This window comes from Panthera tigris, chromosome A2 (genome assembly GCF_018350195.1).
Source record: "Panthera tigris isolate Pti1 chromosome A2, P.tigris_Pti1_mat1.1, whole genome shotgun sequence".
NCBI classification, from domain to species: domain Eukaryota; kingdom Metazoa; phylum Chordata; class Mammalia; order Carnivora; family Felidae; genus Panthera; species Panthera tigris.
Window position 1 is genome coordinate 156,016,563 of NC_056661.1, and position 19,604 is coordinate 156,036,166.

The 19,604-nt window shown below is 38.0% G+C and overlaps 1 protein-coding gene across 4 annotated transcripts in view; it reads right to left on the reverse strand.

Annotated features, from left to right (window-relative positions):
• Positions 1-19,604, reverse strand: part of TCAF1 (TRPM8 channel associated factor 1) — a 40,714-nt gene that overhangs the window by 9,692 nt on the left and 11,418 nt on the right. The gene's annotated exons all lie outside the window — the stretch shown is intronic.

Genomic DNA, 19,604 nt, shown 5'->3' on the forward strand with positions numbered 1-19,604 from the left:
TATGGAGGCTGGTCAGAAGGAAGACAGGGGAACGTTGATTCTGGTCTACTCATTCTTGGAAGACAAACTCTCCAAAGCAAGGGCGCCTGGGTGGCTCTGTCAGTTAAGGGCCCTACTCTTGATTTCAGCTCCGGTCGTGATCTCCTGGTTGATGGGATCAAGCCCCACGTTGGGCTCTGCACTAAGAGCTCAGAGCTTGCTTGGGATTCTCTCTCTGACCTCTCTCTCTGCACTCCCCCCCACCCCCCAATTGCAAGTGTGTGCTGTCTCTCTCTCTCTCTCGCTCTCGCTCTCTCTCTCTCAAAATAAATAAATAAACAGGGGCTCCTGGGTGGCTCAGTCAGTTAAGCGTCCAACTTCGGCTCAGGTCACGATCTCGCAGTCAGTGAGTTCGAGTCCTGCATCAGGCTCTGTGCTGACAGCTCAGAGCCTGGGGCTTGCTTCAGGTTCTGTGTCTCCCTCTCTCTCTGCTCCTCCCCCACTCATGCTCTGTCTCTCAAAGATGAATAAATATTAAAAAAAATTAAAAATAAATAAACATTAAAAAAACACAACACAAATTTATTAAAAAAAAAAAAACCCAAATTCTCCAAAGGAAATCTCAAAGGAAGGCTTGCTGTGTTTACCTAATATTATATCTTAAATATTCCAGATTTAAGTGTTTATTTCAGCCTTTTGCACATTATATAAATAACTGAATGGTAAATCATGTTTTCATTCTCATAAAGAACCTTATTTATAAGTTCTGTGCAGCCAGTTTTCTGCAAATAAAGTCAATGGAGAGCTGAGTTGGTGGCACCAGTATTATCTCAAAAGGTGAGGCAGGGGAGCTGAGTGGCTTCAACTCTAGTGAGACCCTCCTGGTAACTTGAACCTAAAAGGATTGACTGCTGACACCCAGCACTCCACCCACTCATTGCCGGCTCGCTGGAGTGACATCCACACTATAAGGTCTTTCTCAGCACCATCTGTACCCGTCTCTGGGTAACGGACCCCTATCACCTCAGGACACCTGTAACCCCAAAACAGGAGACGCAGCCCTGGCCACCTAGTGGGATCCTCAGGGGGTAAGAGGTGGAGTGACCTCCATAAGTTCGAGATCCCAGAACTGGCTGTGCCACTTTTGTAAAGATGTGGTAACTGCAGAAGGCAGCTGCCAGGATACAATGGAAAACAGGAGCCAGGCGGACAGCAGAGCTGAGTCGTGTCCTCTGGCTGGGAGAACTCCAGTTAACCGACGGGGAGACTGCGGTGCTCTCAGTGGGTACGAGCCTTTCCTGGAGACAAGGTATCACCCTAGTGACTCTCCAGCTCCTTCAGGTAGTAACCTCCGAAGTTATTCAGCTCGCTGTTCCTGCTCTGAATCTCAGTTTACCCAACCACCTTGTGATTATAATCTTGCTTCTGATTCTGACGATCACCTGCCCCAACAGGCCAGGCCACGCAGAATGTTCTAGTTTTGTGACATGTCTATTTCTCAAGCAATATCTTGGACAGTCTGTCTTTAATTTGGTGATTCTAAAATTAAAAATATTAATTTAGGGGCGCCTGGGTGGCTCAGTCGGTTGGGCGGCCGACTTCGGCTCAGGTCATGATCTCGTGGTCTGTGAGTTCGAGCCCCGCGTCGGGCTCTGTGCTGACAGCTCAGAGCCTGGAGCCTGTTTCAGATTCTGTGTCTCCCTCTCTCTGACCCTCCCCCGTTCATGCTCTGTCTCTCTCTGTCTCAAAAATAAATAAACGTTAAAAAAAATAATTAAAAAAAATATATTAATTTAAAAAATTTTTTATGACTTTATGCCTGCATATAAAATTAAATGCAAAATGTGTTTAAATTCTTATAAGAAGCAGTTCTGTGTATAAATTTCACGCAGTTGTTTTACAGGTGAAATCAGTGAAGAGGTAGGTCACTGTGTTTTATTTATTGTTTTATTTTTTTTAAGTTTATTTATTTATTTTGAGAAAGACAAAAACTAGACAAGTAGGGGAGGGGCAGAGAGAGAGGGAGACAGAGAATCCCAAGCAGGCTCCACTGCCAGCACAGAGCCCGATGCTGGACTTGAACCCAAGAAACTGTGAGATCGTGACCTGAGCCAAACCCAAGAGTCAGACGCTTAACTGACTGAGCCACCCAGGCACCCCTGTGTTTTAGATAAATACACTGGCATCAAGGTTTATACACTATTATGACAAGGGGGGTGATACTGAATGTGCAAACTTGAGGTCCAGACACTGAGTCGCTAGAACCTCATCTAGACAATGACCCTGGGTGAGGTCCTGCTCATGCTAAGCTGGGGGGCACCCTCAGAGTGTCTTTTATGTCTAATAGCCATGACTTCTTTGCAGGGGGAGAAAAATTTTTCTTTCATAAACTGAAAAAAATCTGAACTGGATTTTTACTTCTCTTTCCCATTCTCTTCTGAAATGAAACATTAAGTTTTAAAATCAGAATAAATCCATGATAGCACTGGGTTTGGAGAAGGGCACAATCAATAAACTGGGCCAGTGAGAAATTTATAGAAAATGGAAATCAAATGGAATCAGACTGATCAGAAACCCTTGAAAACAGAAGAATCTGTAACTGCATCTATGTGAAAGAAAAAGACCAAGAAAACAGGAAGAGTAGGGATTATCATTTGTCCTGAGAAAATACACCTCAGTAACCAGTAATGACCAATCTAGAATTTCAATGCCACTTAACATTTAAATAAACAAGAATCACTGAATATGTGGTGAAAAGTAACACCGTGAAAGAGAAGCACGAAACTAACCACAGAAAACCAACACTCTAGTAACAGTGATAAATGAAGGTGAAAGTCCTACATAAATATTGCAGATTATTGGAGTTTTGAGATGACATACTTTGTCTCCAAAAAAAAAAAAAAAACAACAACAAAAAAACAGGCTGCTATAATAAGTTACTCATTAGAATAAAAGTATAATTGCCAGAGAATCTCAATTTTAATACATGGCAGAAAGTAAATCTTGATGGGGATGAACACTATGAATAAGTCAACAGGGAAACTGAGTCAAGTGATCGTTCCAGAGGGCAGTGCTGAAAGGCATGAAGCTAAACAGTAGCAGAAAAAAGAGAATGAAGGACAAAGAAGATCTAGCAAGCGGGAGTTAAGAAAGCAAAGAAAGAGAAAAAAGTAGCAAGAAACCTACAATTACATGGCAATTTCCTTGCACTGAAAAACCGATTTCAGTTCTCAGAAAGACAGGACTACCCGAATGCAAAGCAGGGTAAATGAGAAGTGCAGGATCTAGCTGGTTACTGACAAGCTAATGAACTTCAAACATGAAGAAAAAGCCTTGAAGGCCGCCAGAAAGAAAACAAAGCCAAAGAGAACAAATTACCTACAAAGAAGTGAAACAAGTTCCCTAAAAACAAAGTATTTGAGGGCAGTGAAGGCACTCTCTTCGTATGACACACACAGCCGCCTAAAACTCTTCGTTGGCACGTGGAAATGCTGATACCACATCAAGGGTTTAGAAAATGTACCACTCATGAAAGTTTTCCCCAAAATGTACCTAAGGTTACCCTGTAGGTCTAGAAAAAGAAAAACAGGTACAACAGACAAACAAATTGGCTTCAGGAAACAGTGGCGGGCACGAAGACCAGTGTAATTTATAAGTAATGCTGAGAAAGGTCTTCTGCAGTTGCTAAGAAAGAATCCCGAATTAGCAGAACCATGATGTTAAACTAAACTGAGGCAAAACCAAACTGGAACCAAGGTGCCGCTGTTTTGGGAGGTAGAGGGTGAGCATGCAAAAGTGCGAGAAAGAGACAAATGGCGTTCTTAATCTGGAGATGCAGATTATAAAAACTAGTTAATTCGCATCTCAGATCTAAAAATATAAAGCTTACTAAAACAATAAGGGCAACACAGTAAATATGGCTATTAGTGTATAATAAAGGTGGCATCTTGTATTACTGGGAAAAGATACTTTCATAAATATAATTTCAAATAACCTATATTATAAATTATATTAACTTCTTATAAATATTGATGTAATACATAATGCATAATATAATCTATAATTATATAATATAAATAATAAATATGTTATCATATTATAAATTATAAATATAATTTCATAAATGTTGGGATGACTGGTTAGGCATTTGGGAAAAGATAAAATGGATACCCTCTGACACACAACACACAAGACAAGATTCCAAATGCATCCGAGCGGTAAATTTTAAAAAGGAAACCACCCAAGTACTAGAAGAAACCAAGAGTGAAATCTCATAATCTAGGTGTGAGGAAAGGCTTCCTAACTATGACCCCAAATCAAATGTGCTAAGAGAAAAGATTGATAAAATTAGCTACATATGCATTTTTGAATGGCAGAAATACTAAGTACATTTAAAAAACAAACATGCTGTAATCACAGATAAAAGATGAATATTTCTAATCTGTAAAGACCTCTTAAAATGAGAACACGAAAAACATATCTGAAAATGGGCAAAACATGTAAAAGGACAGTTTGCAACCAAAAAAACCTAAATGACTCTTAACACACACTGATTTACTTCTAGAAAAAAGAATGAAGGGGCGCCTGGGTGGCTCAGTCAGTTAAGTGTCCGACTCTTAGATTTGGCTCAAATCATGACCTCATGGTCCCTGGGTTCAAGACCCTCTTCGGGCTCTGTGCTGACAGTGCAGAGCCTACTTGGGATTCTCTCTCTCTGCCCCTCTCCTGCTCATGCTCTCTCTCCCTCTCTCTAAAATTAAATAAACTTAAAACAGAAAAAAGAATCCAAGTTACAACGATATTGGAATACCATTTCCCAGCTATCAGGGTAACAAAGCTTCAGAAGTCTGATAACTGTCCTGTTAGAATTGTGTGGGGGAAACAGGCATTCTCTCTCCACTGCTGGTGAGAATGCTAAGTGGTACAACCCAACATGGGGATGAACTTGGCAATTTCTTACAAAAGCATACATACATTTATCCTTGGACCTAGCAATTTTATCTCTAGAAAGTTAGCCAAAAGGCACAATTTCAATAAAATGAAAACACTTAAAACAAACTTATCCATTGCAACTTTATGATAGCAAAAACATGAAAGCAACACGAATGCCCGTACATTAGAGGTTGGTTGAATAAACTATGGTATACTCATAGAGACAAACAGAACGCCACTATGGAAAAAAAAATAAGGGAGATTTCTAAATATTGTCAAAGCATAATTATTAAGATATATTAATTGAAAAAAGCAGGGTGTAAAAGAGTATTCATAGCATGCTTCCTTTAATTTGTGAACTACTGGGCACAATATGTATCCACACACACACTGTTGTAAAAAGAAACAGGAAGGAATAATCAAGAAACTAATGAAATTGATTATCATACAGGGGTGAGAACAGATTACAAACAGAGGGAAAGACAATGAGAAGGTTTTTTTTTTTTTTTCAGGCTTTAACATGCCAATTAAAAAAACTACGCTTTATTTATTTATTTTTTTTAAGTAGGCTCCATGCTCAATATGGGCGTGAACTTATGACCCTGGCATCAAGAGTCTCAAGCTGTACTGACTGAGCCAGCCAGAGGCCCCTAAGAGTACTTTTAGGCTCACAGCACTATTGAGGGGAGAGCACACAGAAGTCCCATATAGCCCCCCGCCAACACACACACACACACACACACACACACACACACACACACACACACAGCCTCCCGTTACCAACATCCCCATCAGGGTAGTACATTTGTTACACTCAAACCTACATTAGCACATTATTATCACCCAAAGCCCATGGTTCTCATTAGGGTTCACTCTTGTACATCCTGTGGGTTTGGACAAAGGTATAATGACATGTATCCCTAATTATGGAATCATCAAGTATTTTCACTGCCCCCAAAATACTCTGTGTCCTGCCTATTCATCCTCTCATCTTGCCCCTGGCATCCACAGATCTTTTTACTGTCTCCAGAGTTTTGCCTTTTCCAGATGTCATCCAGTCGCAATCATACATTAATCATGCATTTAAATTTCCTCCATGTCTGTTCATGGCTTATTAGCTCATTTATTTTTAGCACTGAATAATACCCCACTTCTGAATGTACCACAATTTACTTACTCATTCACCCCCTGAAGAACATCTTGGTTGCTTCTACGTTTGGCAATTATGAACACAGCTGCTACTAATATCCACATGCATGTTTTTGTGTGGATATAACTCCTTTGGGTAAACAGCAAGGAGTGTGATTGCAAGATCATATGGTAAGAGTAGTTTAGTCTGTAAGAAACTGTGAAACTGTCTTCGAAGGTGGCTGTACCATGTTGCATTCCCATCAGCAGTGAACGAGAGTTCCTGTTGCTCCACATCCTCATCAGCATTTGATGGTGTCAATGTCTTGGATTTTCAGTGTAGTGACAGCTCATTGTTTTACTTTGCATTTCCCCGATGACGTGTGATATGAAGTGTCTTTTTATAGGATTACCTTACATCTGTACATCTTATTGTGAGGTGTCTATTAAGGTCATTGGACCATTTTATTATATTGTTTTCTTATTGTTATTTTAAGAGTTCATTATATATTTTGGATGATAATGCTTTATATGATGTGCCTTTTGCAGATATATGTTCCCAGTCTGTGGCCTGTCTTCTCATTCTCTTGACATTGACTTTTGCAGAGAAGAAGTTTTCAATTTTAATGAAGCCCAGCCTACCCATGATCACGTTCATGTTTCCTTGGTATTATAGCTAAAAAGTCATAGCCACAGTCAAGATCATCTAGGATTATTTCCTATGTTATCTACTAGGAGTTTTATAGTTCTGTGTTTTACCTTTAGGTCTGTGATCTATTTTGAGTTACTTTATGAAAGCTATAAGGTCTGTGCCTAGGTTTCATTTTTTTTGCCTGTGGATGTCCAGTTCCAGCATCATTTTTGAAGACTTTCTTTGCTCCATTGTATGGCCTTTGTTCCTCTATCAAAGATCAGATGACCAGATTTATGTGGGTCTCTTTCTGGGCTCTCTATTCCATTCAGTTTGTCTGTTCTTTCACGAATACCACACTCTTTTCTCTTTTGATTACTGTGAGTCTCAAGTATAGTGAGTCCCACTTTGTTCTCCTTTGATATTGTGTTGAATATGCCAACTTTGAAAAAATCAACCTCGCAGACGTTAAAATCCATCCATTTAAAGTGTACACCTTGATGAGATTTTGTTACATTTGTACACTGGTATAATCACAATAAAAATACATAACATTTCCATCACCACATAAAGCTATCTTTTGCCCTATTTCGGTCACTTCGGTCTCCGGGCAACCACTGACATGCTGGCTTTCAGTGTAGATTAGGTCTGCCTTTTCTGAAACTTCATATAAATGGAATCACAAAGTAGATACTCTTGCATTTGGCTTCTTCCACTTAGAGTACATTTTTGAGAGCCACCTATATTATTAAGCCTATCAGTAATCTATCCCCCCCTTTTTTTTAACTGCTGAGTAGTATGTCCCTGGGTGGATATGTCACATTTTGTTTATCTGTTCATCTGTTGATGAACATTTGGGTAGCTTCCAGTTTGGGGCTTGCTGCCATGAACAATGATGTGCAGAATTTTTGTGTGGACGTGTTTTCTGTTCTTCTGGAAAAATACTTAGGAGTGAGATGTCTGAGTGGTATGGGAAGAGTAGGTTTAAGTTGATAAGAAATTGCCAAACTGTTTTCCAACTGTACATTCCCAACAGTAATGTATGAGAGCTCCAGTCGCTCCACATTATTACCAACACTTCTTGTCAGTCTTTTTAGGAGCAGTTCTAGTGGGGTGTATGGTATCTAATTGTGACATTAATTGGCATTTCTCTGATCACTAACAATATTGAGAATCTTTTCATGGGCTTACTGGCCTTTCATAGCTTATCTTCCATGAAGTATGTTGAAATATTTTGTCCTTTTATTTTTTTTTATTGGATCGTTTGTCTTCTTATTGAGATGTAAGAGTTCTCTATGTATCCTGAATGCAAATCCATTGTCAGATACAAATACAGCAAATAATTTTTCTAGTCTATAGCCTGCCTTTTTGTTTTCTTTCTCCCTTTTTTCTTTTCTTTTTCTTTTTCTTTCTTTCTTTCTTTCTTTCTTTCTTTCTTTCTTTCTTTCTTTCTTTCCTTCTCTTTCCTTTTTTTTCTTAATATTATCTACTGAACTTCAGAAGTTATTAAAATTTTATGAAGCTCAATTTATCAATCATTTCCTCTTATGGCTCATGTACTTTTTGTGTCCTATCTAGTCCATCTTTGCCTAACCCAGGGTCACAGATAATCTCTCCTGTGCATTCATTTAGAAGTTTTTGACATAAAAAAGGAAAAAGAAAAAAGAAGGAAGGATGAAAGGAAGAAAGAGAAAGAAAGAAAGAAAGAAAGAAAAAAAGAAAAGAAAGGAAAGGAAAAGAAAGGAAGGAAGGAAAAGAAAGGAAGGAAAGAAAGAAAGAAAGAAAGAAAGAGAAAAGAAAGAAGAAAGAAAAGAAAGAAAGAAAGAAAGAAAAAGAAAGAGAAAGAAAGAAAGAAGAAAGAAAAAGAAAGAAAGAAAGAAAAAGAAAGAAAGAAAGAGAAAGAAAAAGAAAAGATGGTTTTGAATCTTAGCCTCGGCTTTTCGGTCCAGATCTTTTTAGTTATTTGTTTTGTATGGAGCAGGATAAGTGTCAGGATTCACCTTTTCTCCATAAGGGTATCCATTTACTCCAGAACCATATGTTGAAAAGATTGAGCATGGATCTGTGAGCCTATTTCTGAACGATGTGTAGTCATTTCACTGATCTGTATGGCTGTCCTTATGCCAGCACCACAGTATCTTGATTACTTTAGCTTTCTAGTAAGTCTTGAACTTAGGTTATATTAGTTCCTTTCATTTGCATTAATTTTAGAGTCCATTTGAACTTTGGTTGGGACTGCATTGAATCTTTATGTCATTTGGGGGAAAACTGACATCTTAAAATTACTGAGTGTTCTGATTCATCAATCTGGTGTATTTCTCTATTTCTTTAGGCTTTACTTAATTTCAGTGATGTTTTATAGTTTCAGGATATAGGTCTTATAACATTTCGTTAACTTTATTCATTAGTATTTCATGATTTGGGGTCCTATCTTTATTGGATTATTTTTAATTTCAATTGTCAATTTTTGGCTGCTAGTATATAAGAATGTAATTGATTTTTATTGACCTTGTATCTTGCAACCTTACTAACTTCAATTATTATAGTGCTTTTTTTGTAGTTTTAAAGAGTGTTTTTTTACATAGATCTCATGTTTTCTGCTAATAAACATAGGTTTACTTCTTAATTTTTCATCTCTGCGCCTTCTTTTACCGGCCTTACTGAACTGGCTATGATCGTTAGTGCAGTGTTGAATAAAAGCAGTGACAGCAGATACCCTTCCTTGCCTTGTTTTCAATTTTAGGGTATTTCCCTATTAAGCACATTCTTAGCTATAGCTTTTTCAAAGATGATTCTCACAATATTGAAGAAGTTCCTTTTTATTTCTAGTTGGCTAAAATATTATCATGATTTGGCACTGAATTTTGTCAAATGCTTTTGTGTGTGTGTGTGTGTGTGCACACGTGTACTGAATTATATGGTTTTCTCATTCATTCTGTTCATATGGTGAATTACTGGGGTGCTCGGATGGCTCAGTCGGTTACGTGTCCAACTTCCGCTCAGGTCATGATCTCACGGTTCGTGGGTTCAAGGCCCACGTCCGGCTCCGTGCTGACAGCTCAGCCTGCTTCGGATTCTGTGTCTCTCTCTTTCTTTCTCTGCCCTTCCCCTGCTCATGCTTGGTCTCTCTCTGTTTCAAAAGTAAGTAAACATTAAAAAAAGTATGATGAATTACTTCCATGGTAGAGTGTTAAACCAGCCATGCATTCCCAGGATAAGCCATACTTGGTCACGATGTAGTATCCTTTTTATATATTACTTTTATTCTTTTTACTATATTTTATTAAGAATTTTTGCATCTGCATGAGGGACATTGTTCTGTAGTTTTCTTGTGATGTCTTTCTCCGGTTTTGGTATCAGAGAAATACTAGTGTAATAAATTAAGTTGCAAAAAGTTTCCTCCTCTTCTACTTTCTTGAAGAGTTTATGTAGGGTTAGTATCTTTTGTTCCTTGAATGTTTGGTCAAATTCATCAGTGAAGCTATCTCCTTATTGGTTTTTTTTGCATTGTTGTTTATTTTAAATAAAATTTTTATTTTAAAATAAAAAACCATAAAAGTTGCAAATAGTACCAAGTTCCAATATACCCTTCACTCAGTTTTCCAAATGTTAACATGTTACACAGTTATGGTACGTTTGCCAAAACTAGTTAAGTTAAAATTAGTAAAATGCTCTTAACTCCAGACTTTACACAAATTTCACCTTTTCCCACTGATATTTTCTAGGATCCAATCCAGGATACCAGATTGCATTAGTATTGGGTTGTTTTAAATTAGAATTCAACTCCTTTAACATACATTTTCTGTTTCTTCTTGTGTCAATTCTAGCAGTTTGTCTCTCTGTGGAAAGCTGTCAAATGCATTGGCATACAGTTGTAATATTCCCTTATATCTTAATGTCTGTAGGATCTATATTAATCATCTGTATTCCATTCCTGGAATTTATCATTTGTATTCCTCTCTTGTTTTTGTGATCAATGTATCTAGAGATTTATCACTTCATTGATTTTTTTCCAACTAACCAACTTCTGTTTTTACTGATTTTCCCTATTGTTTTTCTACTTCCTGTTTCATTGATTTCTGCTCTCATCTTCATTATCTTCTTATTCCTTCCACATATTTTGGGTCAGGTTTTTCTTTTCTTTTCTTTTCTTTTCTTTCTTTTTTTTTTTTTTTTTTTTTTTTTTTTTTTTTCTTTTTTAGCTTCTTGATGTGGAAATTCAGGCCACTGAATTTAAGGCTTTCATTTTTTTTAATAAAAGCATTTAAAAGTACACCTTTCTTTCTCTGCACTACTTTCACTATATTACACAAATTTTGGCATGTTGTGTTTTCATTTTTATTCAGTTCAAAACATTTCCTAATTTCCTTGGCAATTTCTTTTTTGACTTGTAGGGTATTCATGTATTTTTTAACTTACAAATATTTAGATATTCCAGATATGTTTATCCCATTGATTTCTAGTGCAGTACCACTGTGATCAGAACATACTATGTATAGGGGCACCTGGTGGCTGTTAAGAGTCCGACACTTGATTTCAGCTCAGGACATGATCTCATGGAGGTTAATCAAGCCCTACATTTGTCAGGCTCCGCACGTGGCATAGAGCCTGCTTAAGGTCGTCTCTCTCTGCCCCTCCCCAACTCGTGCATGCTCTCTCTCTCTCTCTCAAAATAAATAAGTAAACTTAAAAAAAAATAAAGAAGTGTACTTTGCTGTTACAACCATGTCAGTACTTAATACATTCAAAAAATAAAATTAAATAAGCAAATATAGGCAAAAACCCACATTAAATAAAAGTAGGACCAAATGAAAACAAACAATCCAAGTACCTTCTGAACACAGTACTCGGACATTCTACGCTCAGTGAAGTATATTCTGAGTATAAAAATAAATACAAAGAAATCTTTAAAACTTACTATTTATGCTCTTGGCTATACTGTGGGAATAGAAATCATGAAATTATTTTGTGCACACTGTAGGACTGAGCTAATGAGTAAATACTGAAGTTGTGGAAACCAGTATTCGCATTATGGGAGACGGAAGATACAAACAGGGAATATTCCCTGTGGTTTTGGATTCAAACTGGGGGTATCAGTATGAACTTATGATTATGAGATCAATATTTCCTGGCTGTCTTCTGAGGAGCCCAGGAATGAGGACAGTCCAACAGCAGTGAGTACACTGTGATGACCATAGTTTCTAAATACCATTCACCACCAAAAGGAGCTAAGAATTCTTGAAGAAATGGCTGAATCTGGTTTTGGACTAGAAAAGGACAACATGAACCTGCAACGTCTTGTTGTACCAGACACTGAGTAAATACAAGAAAACTGATGGGGCGTGTCAAATGATTTAGGAGGCAGCTTAATAGGGCTTTGCACTTGCCAAATTTGAGACAGTATGACCTTCCAAAAACACGCACTATAAATGATTTATATTTGATTTTTTAAAAAAGTGTCCATGTGTGGGGCGCCTAGGTGGCTCAGTCGGTTAAGCATCTGACTCCTGGTCTCCGCCGAGGTCATGATCTCATGGTTCATGAGTTCCAGCCCCACATCTGGCTCTGCACTGTCAGCACAGAGCCTATGTGGGGTTCTCTCTCTCCCTCTCTCTGCCCCCCCCCCCCCGCTCGCACTCTCTCTCTCTCTCAAAATAAATAAACTTAAAAAAAAAAGGGTCCATGAGTACAGAGTGATACTCAAGCAAAATTTTAAAACCACCACAAAATCAACAACAAATGTTGTGGGGGTGGGGAGGGATCCCAACCAATTCTGGCAGAAATCTACAAGTAAACCTACACTCAGCTAGAAGGTCAGGTTGCTACAGGTGCTCAGAAGAGAGACATCCATGTCAGAATGGGAGAGGGTGGGAGAGGTTTTCTGGAAGAGGTGATGTTTGACATGAATCTTTAAGAAAGGGGCAGGAAGTACCCGTGTGCAGTAGAAGTAATCACTTTTGTAAATATTGACCTGGGCACAGATCATCAACTAGTGCTAAAACCACTGGGTGGAAGGTTGCTGGTGAACAGGACATTAATACTCTCAAATTGTCACACCATAGGTTAAACTGGTTAAAAGGGGGGAAAGGCACTATTACACTAGGAAAATCTGGCAAACTCCAATTTAACTAAATAGCCAATTCTGTCATCACCAGTAACAATAAAACTGATGTCATATGCCTCCCAATTTGATACCTTGTAACGAGCCCAATGTCACCTATGTAGTATTCTTGCCAAAAAATGATTGGACTGAGTATAATCATGAGAAAATAATTAGACAAATCCAAACTGAGGGGCATTCCACAAAATGGCTGGGCTAGATGCTTCAAAAACACCAGCGTCCTGAAAGATAAGAAAAGCTGGCAAAGTTTTGGTTGGATCCTATATTAAAAAAAAAAAATCTAAAAAAAGATGTTGTTGGGGTAATTGCAGACAGTTGAACATGGACATTAAATAATAGTGTTGTATCAATGGCACCGTTTTTTTTTTTTTTAGAGCATTGTATTATGGTTATACTGGAAAATGCCCTTGTCTTTAGGAGATATATACTGAAGTATTTAGATGTGATGTGTTACTCCGTCTATAGGTTTCTCTCGAATGGTTAGGCAAAGTAATCTGTTTCTGTATGTTTATACAGTATATGTGACAAAATCTAGTCACTGACGTATCTAGGTGAAGGGTATGGTTATCATTACATTATTCTTGCAATGTTCCCATAAGTGTGAAAAATTTTTACATAAAGATGTGGGAAAAAATTAAGGATAGCTACAAGAAGAATAGAAAAATCCTGTATAATTTCCAGATAGTGAGAAGAGAAAAAGAAACTCAACCAATGGAGCAAAAGGCTGTAAAGGAAAATTTTAAAAGAAGCAATGAGAAAGTATAACAAAATATTGAGCAAGATTATAGTATCTAGAACATCAATTTTTTTATTATATAAATGGATTATTTACCTTGTAAACCACAGAGGCACTATGATTAGGTTAAAAAATCAGATTTACACTAAGAGACAAACCTTTTAGAAAAAAACATAGAAAGAGTAACAAAACAAAACGAGAAGCAAAACACAAAAAATAGGAATAGTAACTACATACTAGACAAAATAGAATTCAAGGTGAAAAACACCAGTTGCTAGAAAGGGTATGTTCTGACAAAATGTACACACCATGAAAAAAACTCAGGAGTTTTCAGGATACCAAAATATAGTTTTAAAATACGGGAAATAAAAGCCAAGTTCAGTTTTAAAATCTCAGTGGGAGTTTGGAACAGTTGTCTTAGAGATCTCTTTTAGATCAAGTATGCAAAAATTAAGTAATTTACGGAGAATATGAATAATCCAGTTTCTCTAAGGGATAAATTTAGACATATGTACGTAAGAGAGAATACTTACAGAATGCTCTCAAAAAACGATATTGTTACTGATAATTTGCTAGGTCAGAAAAAGTAATGCTATTTAAAATATGTGATAACAGTACTGTGGTTATATTTAAAGATCAGTCCTTGTCTTTTAGAGATACACTATTTTATGGACAGAATGATGCAATGCAGAGACTTGCTCAAAACAAACTGGAAGAGGGAGGAAAGGGGTAGGAAGGTGGTGAGTGGAGACAGTTAGCTGGTAGTTGAGAATTGCACTGGCTGGGTGACGGATACGTGTTTGTTCACTGCTCTTATTTCTATTTCTATGAATATATATGTTTGAAGATTTCCAAAATAAGAAATTTCTAAAAGGAAACTGCCAAGCACTTAAAATGAATAAGTGTATATCCAGCCTGTGTGGGTTTCAGTGAAAGGATATTCATTATATCTTTATTTACAGAAGAATTAGAAAGTAACTTTACTGTGTGCTAACAGGCGTATAGTTAAATGACTTATAGAACAACGAAAACGCTATACAGCCATTCTGAAGGGTGATGCACATTATCAGAAAGATGCACGTGGAAAATGTTCAAGATAATTAAGTGGAAAACCAAGTTGCAGGTTTCTCTGTCTCTCTGTTCCCCCAGCTCTTCCACACCGTCCTCCCACACAAATGGGGGAAAAGTCAGAAAAGATAGAGTCCAAACTCTGGAGGAACAAATCAGCAGGGGCAGAGGGACAGGCAGAGATGAAGATCTTTCCCTTTCTACTTTGCCTACTTCTGGATTATTGCTGTTATTTTCCAGCAAGCATGTATTTTGAAACTGGAAGAAAATGTTCATAAAAAGGGAAAGCAGGGGTGCCTGGGTGGGTCAGTCAGTTGAGCGGCCGACTTCGGCTCAGGTCGTGATCTCGCGGTCCATGAGTTCAAGCCCCGCGTTGGGCTCTGTGCTGACAGCTCAGAGCCTGGAGCCTGTTTCAGATTCTGTGTCTCCCTCTCTCTGACCCTCCCCCATTCATGCTCTGTCTCTCTCTGTCTCAAAAATAAATAAACGTTAAAAAAAAAAAAAAGGGAAAGCAATCTAAATTGTGATTTAGCAATTCCTCTTTTTTTTTATTTAAAATTTTTTAAAATGTTTATTTAGTTTTGAGAGAGAGACAGAGTATGAGTGGGGGAGGGACAGAGAGAGGGAGACACAGAATGCGAAGCAGGCTCCAGGCTCTGAGCTGTCAGCACAGAGCCCGACATGGAGCTCAAACTCACGGACCGCGAGATCATGACCTGAGCAGAAGTCAGAAGCTCAACCAACTGAGCCCCCAGGAGCCCCTAGCAATTACTCTTCTAACATGGCCTGTCTTTCCACTTGGATTCACTCTCTGAAATGTCTTGTTTATTTTTTGAGAACCAGTTTATGCAATTTTAGCCTACATAACTAAGCATGCAGTGAGGACAGTGTAGGAGTTAGGTGAGGATATTTACCCCCACCACGCCCAGCCATGATCCTGACATAAAATTCTATAGTTAGCATTCTGAATATTCCTAACACGTAACAAGCAATGACCTCCAACGATTTGTGGATCCTTGTTATAAGTAAGCTTATTAATTAATATCTGCGTAAGGTTTGTCAATTCAGGTTTCACAGGACCCAATTTGGAGCATGCAGACATTGGAGAGCACGACCGTTGGGATAACATTCTTTTCTATGCATCTCTGGTGACTGAATATATATGGGGATCACCATAGACAGAAAACCAGTCTCAATGGAGTAACAGCTAAAAGGAGGACAAGGATGTTCTACTCCAGCACTTTCCATTTAGAGGGAAGAAGAGGTGAAACTGCATGCCAAGCATGTCTTGCTGCATATACTGGCAGGAAGATCACAGGTTTCCAGGTTCCAGTGAAACTCAGTATCACAGCCCTCTTCCTAACACAGTTATTTGTTTTTTGTAAATTCTTCCAGCTCTTGTTACTGAAGGTTTCTGTGTTTTTAATTACTAGATCTTTGGAAATCATTGTCTTGACATACAAAATACTGCCTGGGACATAGAATATATTCAGTAAAATGCTGGCTATATAAATGTATGAACGAACAACATTCCTTAATAGAACTCTGTAATAGAAGCCTGAGATTTTGGTAAAAGTGAGATAAGGGACTTCTTATCCAAAAGAGGGTCTAGACAAACTATTCTGGTTTGTTTCCCTAACCTCCTCCTCTCCTAAACCTCCCTAAGTTGATCATCTAATGATGCGTTTAATTTACATCACATCTCTTATTGGTGGAGCCAGTCCGGTCCCTAGTACCTGTTTTATTAAATATATAAAGAAGATAAAATGTGGCAATTGATCATGATGATGCAGCTTCAGTTTGGTAGAGGAAGTAGGTGAAAACATGAGTAAAAATGCCAATATTTGCGGTGCCTGGGTAGCTCAGTCGGTTAAGCGTCCAACTCTTGATCTCGGCACAGGTCATGATCTCAAGGTTGGTGGGATGGAGCCTCGTGTCAGGCTCTGTGCTGACCACTTGGAGCCTGCTTGGGATTCTCTCTCTCCCCCTCTCTCTCTGCCCCTCTCCTCTTGCATGAGAACATATGCGCATGCTCTCTCTCTCTCTCAAAATAAATACATAATTTCCTAAAAGGCCAATACTTTACACAACTCGGAGAACACACATGACCTGGGTAAAGCAGCATAATGATGGATGCTAGGTAATCATCAGTGGTTGGGAATGATATTCACGGCATCCTACAACTTATATACCATAGTGTGGAGGCTGGATGTCAGAATAATTAAAGTGCCTTAGGTATTTGAGCATGTTTTCTTCATTCATTTAATCCTCACAACCACCCTGAAAGGTAGTCATTGTTAATCCCACTTTGAAGATGAGGCTTAGAGAGGGTGGCTCCAACACCAGGTTATAGCACATGCACCAGACAGAGCTTCGGAACTTACTGAAGTCTGCCTGCTCTAAAATCTGGGCCTTTTCCAGGTTATATGAATACTGAGTCCTGCAATGGGACCAGGTAGTTTATGACAATGGACCCAGTGTTTTTCAAATGAAATACTTTATAGAAGGTGAGGCTTCTTTTGCACATAAAGTGCAGTGCCACTGGCCTCAGAGCCAAGGCGCAATCGAGGCACTGAATGAAGCTGGTAGGAGAGTAGAAATCGCTCAGGGAACAGCCTACATGTGGCTTGGTCTTACGGGGCACGTGAAGGCTAGTGTTTTTCTTAAAATAAAAATTTTTTTTAATGTTTATTCATTTCTGAGAGAGAGAGAGAGAGAGAGAGAGAGAGAGAGAACACAAACGGGAGAGGAGCAGAGACAGAGAATGGAGACACAGAATCCAAAGCACACTCCAGGCTCTGAGCTGTCAGCACAGAGCCCGATGTGGGGCTTGAACTCACAAACCATGAGATGGTGACCTGAGCCGAAGTCGGAAACTTAACTGACTGAACCACCCAGGCGGCCCATGGAGGCTAGTGTTCTAAATGCAGATGATGACGCTTTGCTTTCCGGGCAGGAAACCAGGGCAGTGACTAGGAGGCTCATGTCCTGACAACTGTGGGTATTCTCACCCGGCTAAAAGTAGATCATCTGGTTTAATTACTTAGGGATATTATTTTTCTGATCATAAATTAGACTCTTCCTCTGATAAAAATGTGATTCATCTTGATAACAACCTGCGGATAGTTTACTCTTTTAGAAGGCTAAGAGGATCCCAGGATCGTATGTAGAATTTAATTTAGTAAGAAATATGCAAGTAATAAGATTAAGGTTAGCTTAATTCACACTCTTATGTTTAAATGAGGGTTTAAAAATAAATAAGATACTTTGGCAGAGTAACTAAATCCATAGGGGCTTTCCATCTGAACCTTGCTCAGCCGGTGATGGAAATAATCTCCCTTGAATTCTAATAGAATCATCTTGGTGTCTTGTATTGTCTAATACTTCTAAAATGTTTTGAAGATATTCTCTGCAGTACTACCTATAAGAACAAGAGTAGAGAAAGATGCAGATGCTCAACAGCAGGCAAATGATTAAATAAATATGGTGTATGCACTGCATTCTCATGAAGTGAATCAAATATAACTTTAAAGACTATATAGAATGAAAAATATTCGTGAGTAGAATTCAAACTAGCATGTATACTAAGAGGACAATGATGCAAAATTATGGATGAATGGGGAAAATAATATATGAAGACAAAAAGAGTTGTATTGTGAGTTTATGACATTACTTTTTAAAATGAAAATTAGGGGCGCCTGGGTGGCTCAGTCGGTTAAGCATCTAACTCTTAATTTTGGCTCAGGTCATGATCTCTTGGTTTGTGAGATCAAGCTCTGCACTGGGCTCCACAATGACAGCGGGGAGCTTGCTTGGGATTCTCTGTCTCCCTCTCTCTCTTCCCCTCCCTTGCTCATGCACGTGCTGTCTCTCTTTCAAAATAAATAAATAAACTTAAAAAAAATTTTTTTTAATGAAATGAAAATTAAAAAAATAATAGATCCCACAATATTGAAAAAGTGGTTTAAAAGACCATCCATGAAGAAGAAACATAATTCAAAAGTATTGGCAATTGGCAATACACACACACACACACACACACACACATTTATATGTATATCAGAGATGTCAAAAAAATTGAACTAGGAGACTTAAATTTGGTTTTATATTTTTTGTTTATGTCATAGAATGGTGCATTGATAGATGTGGAAGATCTTTGACAGGACTTCTAAATTATTTTTCTTGTCTTTAATGTTCTTGTATGTGAAGTGATATTATGGCCTTCTCCTTTGATAATATTTTCTACACATAGCTATATTTTTTGAACAGAAGTGGGAACATACTGAACAACAGGTTAGTATCCTACTTTATTTCATTTCATAGTACCCCCTGAGAGGTTTTCTCCATGCCCTTTTCCCCATGCCTAAAACTATATTCTTGGAAATAGTTTTAATGGTTGGTTAATAATTCTATAATTTATTTAACTATACTACTCTTCCTTATTGCAAATAGTGCTGCATTGCATATCCTTGGACATGAATCTGATTGTCTCTGATTATTTTTTTTTAAGTGCTATTAAATAATCTATTTTTTCTCCTGAAACCAATACCACACTGTATGTTAACTAACTTAAATTTATTTTATTGTATTTTTTTATGTTTATTTATTTTGAGAGAGAGAGAGATAAAGAGAGAGAGATCATGAACGGGGGAGCAGGGGGGAGAGAGAGAGACAGAGATAAGCACAAGCAGGCTCCACAATGTCAGCGCAGAGCCCAGTGCAGGGCTTGAACCCACAAACTGTGAGATCATGACCAGAGCTGAAATCAATAGTCAAACATTCAATGGGCTGAGCCACCCAGGCGCCCATTAACTAACTTGAATTTAAATTAAAAAATAAAAATAAATAAAAATAAAAACGCTAGTTTTAAAGGTTTATTAAGGTCTAATTTACATAAAGTAAAAGCCACTCAATTTAGGTTTATAATTAAAAAAAATTTTTAATGTTTATTTTTGAGAGAGGAGAGAACGAGCACGGGAGGGACAGAGACAGAGGGAGATAGAATCTGA